This window comes from Dermacentor variabilis, chromosome 4, assembly GCF_050947875.1.
Source record: "Dermacentor variabilis isolate Ectoservices chromosome 4, ASM5094787v1, whole genome shotgun sequence".
Classification (NCBI taxonomy): Eukaryota; Metazoa; Arthropoda; class Arachnida; order Ixodida; family Ixodidae; genus Dermacentor; species Dermacentor variabilis.
This window is the reverse complement of record NC_134571.1, coordinates 97,561,682-97,569,490: the sequence shown is the minus strand read 5'-3', so window position 1 is coordinate 97,569,490 and position 7,809 is coordinate 97,561,682. Positions and strand designations below refer to the sequence as shown.

The 7,809-nt window shown below is 51.5% G+C and overlaps 1 pseudogene; it reads left to right on the top strand.

Annotated features, from left to right (window-relative positions):
• The first annotated feature begins 4,429 nt into the window (after positions 1-4,429).
• LOC142578285 (cullin-3-A pseudogene) lies at positions 4,430-6,709 on the top strand (annotated as a pseudogene).
• Positions 6,710-7,809: the final 1,100 nt, after the last annotated feature.

The following is a 7,809-nucleotide window of genomic DNA, read 5'->3' as shown; positions in this document are numbered from 1 at the left end:
TCATAGTGCATGTTTCTAGATATAGGGTCTGTGTAGATCCAGCTACGGATGTCAGTCGGGATCGGTTGTTTGGGGCCCTGTTGCTGATGGTAGGTGAAGCCAAGCGTGGATAGAATAACGCGTACCGTTTCAGTAAGGGTGAGCCGTTCAAGCTGAGAGCGTTGTTGGGCTTCGATGAGTTCGGCAAGGGTGTTGGGAACTCCCAGTTGGTTGAAGAGTTCAGTGCTGGTGTAATGCGGGAGGCCAAGTGCTTGGTTGTAGACCCCTCGTATGAGGCTGTCGAGCTTGTTTTGCTCCGCCCGGTACCAGTTGAGGTACGCAACAACATGGGTAATGTGACATATGACAAAGGACTGCACGAGGTGCAGAAGGCTTTCTTCTTTGAGTCCCCCTCGTCGGCTAGAAATACGTTTAAGAAGGCGTAGGGTGTTTTGAGATCAGGCACAGATCTTGCTGAGAGCCAAGGCGTTGGAGCCGTTGGTAGAGATGGTGAGACCGAGGACCCGGATCCTAGGGGACGTGTGGTATATGACTGCCATCTTGAAGGCGTAGGGTGATGGCGTCACAGGGTCGGTGATTGGATTGGTATTTGGGAGGGCGACCCGCTGAATGGGCTTGTAGAGAAGCAGCTCCGATTTAGCCGGCGAACAGCGCAGTCCGGTTCCTTGGAAATAGGCTTCAACCGTGTCAATCGCCGTTTGGAGGGCTGACTCCACTTGACCATCACTTGACCTCGGTACGCCCAGATGTTGATGTCGTTGGCGTAGATGGTATGGTTGATATTGTCGACTCGTTGTAGTTGCTTGGCAAGGCCAATCATGACTAAGTTAAAGAGCATGGGAGAGATAACTGAACCTTTCGGGGTGCCTTTGCTGCCAAGGGGAAGCTGGTCTGATCCTAAATCACCGGCCGAGAGGGTGGCCGTGCGATTGCAGAGGAAGCCACGGATGTAATTGTAGGCTCGCTCCCCCAGGTGGAGGTGGGAGACCTGCTCAAGGATAGCTGCATGGGAAATGCTGTCAAAGGCTTGAGTGAGGTCGAGTCCGAGGATGGCTTTCATGTTACAGGAACGGTCGTTTGGCACTTGATGTTTGAGCTGCAACATAGCGTCTTGAGTAGAAAGGTGAGGGCGAAATCCAATGATGGTGTGGGGATAGATAGAGTTGTCTTCGAGGTGAGTGTTGATGCGTGCTAAGAAGGCGTGTTCGATCACCTTGCCTGCGCATGAAGTGAGGGAGACGGCCCTTAGGTTGTTGATGCTAGATGGTTTGCCAGGCTTTGGGATGAGGATAACGTTGGCAGTCTACCGGGCAGCTGGGAGGGCGCCATTGCCCAGCAATCGTTGATGTAGTCATTCAGATGGGACGCGGACTCGTCATCAAGATTGCGAAGAGTTTTGTTAGTGACCCCGTATGGGCCTGGAGCAGAACGACCGTTAAGCTTCCGAAGAGCAGCATGTATTTCAGATACGCTGAAATCGGCGTCTAGTGTAGGGTTGGGATTACCGATGTAATTGCTGTGTTGACTGACTTGTCCCTTGGATATATATCTGGTGCAGAGGTAGTCAAGCACCTGTTGTGGACCTTGCTTAAGGGCCTGCGTATAAAGGAGTTTCTGCAGCCGATCCTATCGTGTTGTGGGGGTGGTGGCATTGTCAAGCAGATGTTTGAGGAGTTTCCACGAGAATGGGCGATGAAGTTGTCCATCCACCGTGTTACACAGCTCAGTCCATTGTTGCCGGCTGAGGGTTTGAAAATGCTCCTCGATGGCTCTATTGAGTTTAGAGATCTTATTTCTGAGGCGAAGGTTTAGGCGCTGCCCCTTCCATTGAGCTAGGATGGAGGCCTTAGCCTCCATAAGATGGGCTAGGCGGCTATCCATGCGTTCAACTGGGGCATCTGTAGTTACCACCCAAGTGGCCGTTCGAACGTCAGTGCGTAGCGCTTGCATCCGGGTGTTAATGTCGGCAGTGCCTTCTGCTGAGGTAGCACCAATGCGCATCTTACGAAAAACATCCCATCGGTAATGGTGAATTCTTCAGTGGGGGCAGCGGCGGCAGCGAGTTGAGGTGAAGAGATAGTAAGGATATAATGGTCGCTGGATATTGGTCCAGTGTGCGTTGTTGATGTTTGATGAAGGTGAGGTCGGGGGTAGAGTTCGGAGTTGTGGAGGTACTGAGGCGTGTGGGAATCGAGGGATCCATGATAAGCGTGAGGCCTAAGTCGTCGTAATCTTGCCAGAGGTTACGAGCTGCAGCTTTCGTGCGAACGTAGCCCCAGCCTGTGTGGGCGAGGTTGAAATCACTGTCGATGAGTAGGGGGTGCTTTCCAGTTATGTGAAGAGCCTTCTTAAAGAGGGTGAGATGATCTTGCAGGGCTCTCTTCTTGGGGGCTGGAGTCGTGGGGGCCTCTTGACTAGGGGCAGGGGCGTTCTATGCGATAGCTGTAGGTGCTGTTGTTTGGGATTGTTTGAGGTTCCTACCCTCCTGTGTGAGTTTACTTAGATCACGTAAGATGGCGTTCTCGCGCTTAAGCTGAGCTATTTCTGGATTATCTAGTGAAAGAGGAGGGTAGGTGGCTTGTATGTTGGTGATGTTACGACCCTCTCGCAAGGTGCCATTGAAGGCCTCTGCGAAGCTCACCTTGTTGTTGTTGGTAAATGTGATGCGTGAAGCCGATGCAGACCGGGATCTTGAGCGTTGTTGCCTGAATCGAGATGGAGTTCTGAAACGGGAACGGCTCCCCCTTGACGATGTGCGGGAGCGTGGCCTGGTTCCGGTGTTGAGGGTGGAGGAGCCGGCTTGTTGATAGGTGGTTTGGCTGGTTGCTCGTCGTTCCCCGATATGCTTGCGGATGACGTACTGGGTTTCGTAACGAGCTGCACAGGTTTTGTCCGCAGTGAGATGGGGACCACCACAGAGGGAGCACTTAGGGTTATAGTTGTGGTTGGCGGGGGAGGGGGGGGTGCGGACACCGGCAGCCCCGGCATGTCTTATTATTTGGGTAGGGACAAACATTCATATGGTGTCCGAGCCGCCCCCACTGGTAACAAATGTCAATTTGCTTCCAATGTAGCGAACATGGGAGTAACGTGGAGCCGTAGTGGACCTGATAAGGCACATCCAGCCCGCCAAAGCGACGATCACTGCTGTAGTAGAGGCCATGCGCTTTGCTGCCAAGGCTGTCGGGTTTCGGGCAATTACAATTTTGTTGCGGATCTGCAGGGAGGTCTCCGTGAGTGGGATCCCACGAATCACCCCCTTCGTCATGCTCAGCTGCGGTTTCGTAGGCATTCACCTCGTGGGTGACGCCGTTCACTTGGATAGAGTGGATGCGCGCGTACCGGTCTGTTGTCCGTGCCGCGTTTTGAGCGGCGGGATCGAGCAGTGAGCCAGCCAGACTGGGCGGTCACTTCTTCCGGCGCAATATCCTGGCCGGTGACCTGGATATCCATTTCGAAGACCGAGGTGCGGGCTCACACTGGTAGGAGATGTAAACGGCGCAGGCCGAGGCCCGACACGGCGCCAAGACGCCGCCGGCGCAGTCGGAGGCCTAACGACCGGCGACCTAGGCTTAGCGGTTCCCGGGATAATAGAAAGTCCCACCTGAAAACGAGGTGTCCACAGAGTTCGGAGAACTTCACGAATCGTTTGGTGAAAACTTTAGGTTGCTAATCACAGAAAAAATCTGCAAAAACATTTGAGAAAGCCGGAGCCGACATGAAAACGTCCGCACTCATCGGCCTCTTCTAATCCGCGCCAAATTCGTCGAAAATCGACGTACCACCCGTTTCTCATGGCGCCAGAACAAACTCCAATTTTTTCTAGCAATTTCGGTAGGAAGCCCTACATAAGTTTATTCCGTAATAAGCTGTATTCTATTTTCGTTGTGATGGCACACTTGTGCACGAGGCAGTAGTAATCTAGCTTTGAGGTAAAAGAAGTTAAATACAGTTCACGAAAGGTTCACCCCCCCCCTTCGTGGGTACGGGCCAAAATTTGAAGGAATAAGAAGAACGTTAAAAGACAAAAACCAAAATGTATAGACGTACGCGTACCCCATACTTAATTCATGAATTTAGCGACTAGTCCATCGCTTGTCAATTTGAATGTTAGCGACAACTCGCATACTACCATGCATGGAGTCCCTCCCCCCCTTACTGCACGTAATAATACCTACACTATATTTGTCACGGCTTAACAATTCAGTCCAAGCTGCTATTTTTCCACATTAGTTTTTCTAAGATGTACTCGTACATAGCTAGCTTACTGAACGCAAGCTTGCCGCAGCTTCCATTCTCCTCTTCTTTCTTTTTTTTTTGTGCAAGCATAAAATGAATCAACGTCATCGACAGCAACGGTTTCCTGGTCGAGGAGAAAGAAGACGACAAGGTTAGCGCGAGAAGTTGGCCCAGAAGACAGTTGGACGCCATGGCTTGGCTCTCCGCCAGGAAAAATGCCATGGTCGTGCGTGCTCCCAAACCTGCGCAGCAGATGGAAGATTGCCGCACCGAGGACCTTTGGCTGGAGCTGCGGAGAGCCTTCAGCGAGATACAGGAGAAGCGAAGCACCAGCCTGCGCTTCGAGAAGCTGTACCAAAACGCATACGCCATGGTGGTGCGAAACGAAGGGACGCTCCTTTACCACGGACTGCGCGAAGCCGTGACTGAGCACCTGATCAACAAAGTACGCGCCCTAGTCTTGGCTAAAGTTGACGAGGACTTCCTGCAGACACTGATTCGGGCCTGGAAGGACCACCAGACAAGCATGGCAATGATTGGCGACATCGTAACGTACTTGGACCGCATTTACGTGCCTCAGAACAGCGTTGACAGCGTGCACGAAGTGGGTGTCTTGCTCTTTCGAGATAAGGTGGCGCGCAACGCTGACGTACGGGACCACGTCCGCAGAAGCCTGCTCGGCTTGGTGAAGACAGAACGCGAAGGTAAGCCAGTCGACAGGCTTTCCATGAAGGACGCGTGCGAAATGCTCACAAGCTTGGAACTCGATTCTACGCCCGTCTACAAGGAGGATTTCGAGCAGCCCTTCCTGGAAGAGTCGGCGCATTTCTACGCTTTACAGGGTCATCATTATATCCAAACGATGGACACTTTCGAGTACATCGCCAAAGTAGAGCAGCATATCAAGGAAGAGTCGGAGTGGGCGAGACAGTGTCTGTGCGAGTCAACCGTGGCTTCTGTCGTGCAGGTAGTGGAGAAAGAACTCATTGGGAAGCATATGAAGGCCATCCTGGAGATGGAGGGCTCTGGCCTCGTGCACATGCTCAAGCACCGGATGACAGAGCAACTGGCGCGCACATACCGGCTCCTCAAATGCGTGCAGGGTGGCCTCAAGACAATGCTTGAATGCATGAGCAAGTACCTGCGCGACGTAGGCAGATCAATCGTGAGAGAGAACGGGGACTCGGTGAACTTGGTACCGAAAATTATGGAGCTGAAAGAAAGCTTTGACCACTTTCTACAGCACTCGTTCGGAGACGAGCAGCTAGTCAAGCAGATGATCACCACCGACTTTGAGTATATACTTAGCCTGACCCGCAAGTCACCCGAGCTTCTCTCTGCGTTTGTAGACGGCGTGTTACGAAAAGGAATTAAGGGCATGACAAAGCCGGAGATTAACCAGTTGCTGGACAAGGCTATCGCGATATTTAGGTTCCTGCAGGAGAAAGACCTTTTCGATCACTACTACAAGCAGCATCTGGCCAAGCGGCTGCTGCTCAACAAATACGTCTCAATCGACGCAGAGAGAAGTATGGTCGCTAAACTTGCGAACGAGTGTGGCTGCGTGTTCACCTCCAAGATGGAAGCCATGTTCAAGGACATGAACATCTCCAACAACATGATGCTGGATTTCAAGGCAGCAATATCGTCTTGCGGAATGGACTTGGACGGAGTCGACCTGAACGTGCACGTGCTGACGACGGGCTTTTGGCCGCTGTCTGTCGCCACGCAGCAAACCAATATTCCTGCCGGCCCGCACAGCGCTTTCGAGACGTTCCGGCGGTTCTACCTGGCGAGGCATGAAGGCCGGCGTCTGACCCTGCAGCCACAACTGGGCTGGGCAGACATGAGCGCCGTGTTCTACGGGCCGTGCAAGAACGAGCCGTGTTCGTCGCAAGCGTCAGACAAGCTCCAGCCGCGCACCTATACCATCCAGGTGACGACTTACCAGATGTGCGTGCTGATGCTGTTCAACAGCCGCGACCAGATATCGTACGAGGACATCGCCTCCGAGACTCAAATCCCCGAAACAAACCTGGTTCGCGCCCTGCATTCGCTGAGCGCGGCAGACGCCTCCATGCCAGTGCTTACCAAGACGCCAAACACGAAGGAAGTTGACAAGGACCACGTTTTCGCCGTCAATGAGGCCTTCACGTCCGGTTTGCGGAAGGTCAAAATTCAGCCGACGTCGGGTCGGAAAAATTCCGCGCCAAAGATCGATAGTAACGCGGGCAACGTAGGTAACGTGGAGGAAGAGCGAAGGTACGAACTGGAAGCGGCCATCGTGAGGATAATGAAGGCGCGCAAGACACTGTCGCACGACGACCTTCTCGTCGAAGTGACAAACGTGCTTAAAGTCAGGTACACTCCCAGTCCCGCTGCGTTCAAGAAGAGAGTCGATGCCCTTATAGAAAGAGAGTATCTTGAGAGGGCTACCGAGAACCCAGAGGTGTACATCTATATGCCATAAAAAACATACAGAAATGGCGTGCCCTTTGGTTTGCCGCAGCTCAACAGGAACAGAGCAAGGTGCGACTCCAGCCCTCCTATCATGTCTTGGCAAGGAAATCCTTCGCTTCCCGGAAAACAAATTTTTGATTGAAGAAAAGAATTATTTTCGAAAACGAGACTCACTTCTCGGTGATATTATGTTTCCGTTGTCGGTATACCAATAACTATAACTCGTCCTGCCTGCACCATCGGCTTTTCTCGAACGACGTAACGCAGTAGATAGCGTTGTCGTACCAAATGTTGTTCTATATTTAGGCGATCATGCTGCGTATGCATATGATTCCGCATATGTTTACACTCTTCCGTATCGTGGCCTAAGTAACGGTGCGCTTGCTGTTATCATCGTTAACTCGGCCTAGTAGAGTCTTTCGTTTATAGTGAAATTATATCTCGTCCTCGCACGAAAAAAAAAAAACAGCGAGTACTCACAAAAAGATAAATTTGTACTGCGACATTTAAATCGGATCGAAAAATGAGGCAGAACGACGCAAATACTCAATTACCGAACAGACCAAAGCGAAAATGGTCAGGCTGCGCTTACACTCGTCCCATCCGCGCTCCAGCACAATTTTCTGGCAGTGTTATTTCGCTGCTCTCACACAGAGACGTTCATCATTTCACAGCCTTTCAATGAGCGAAGAGGAAGACGTTGAAAGTATAATTTTTTTATTACTATTATTGTGGAGAGGTTTGTCCTGTGGCATAAAAACCTGTGAAGAGTGCATGTTATACGTACATGCATTGTTTGTTGTGTTTAATGAAGTCCAACAGGGACCTATGATGCGGACTATAGATCTACAGATAATGGTAGTCACGTGAGCGGCTTGGGTGTAGCCCCACTTTTGACAGGTAGTGATGAGCGTAGACCGGGGTGACTACAAAATATGTGCGGTAGATTTGCGAGGGCAGACGAGCGAGGGACTCCGCTCAGGCCCAGCTCTGATGCCGTCTATTCAAGTACATGTAAAACGCGGAAATGCTTTTATAAGATAAACCTCTGGTACGATTTTAGTGAAACGTGTTGCATTTGAGAGCAGGGCAAATTATAGTGATTGTAGG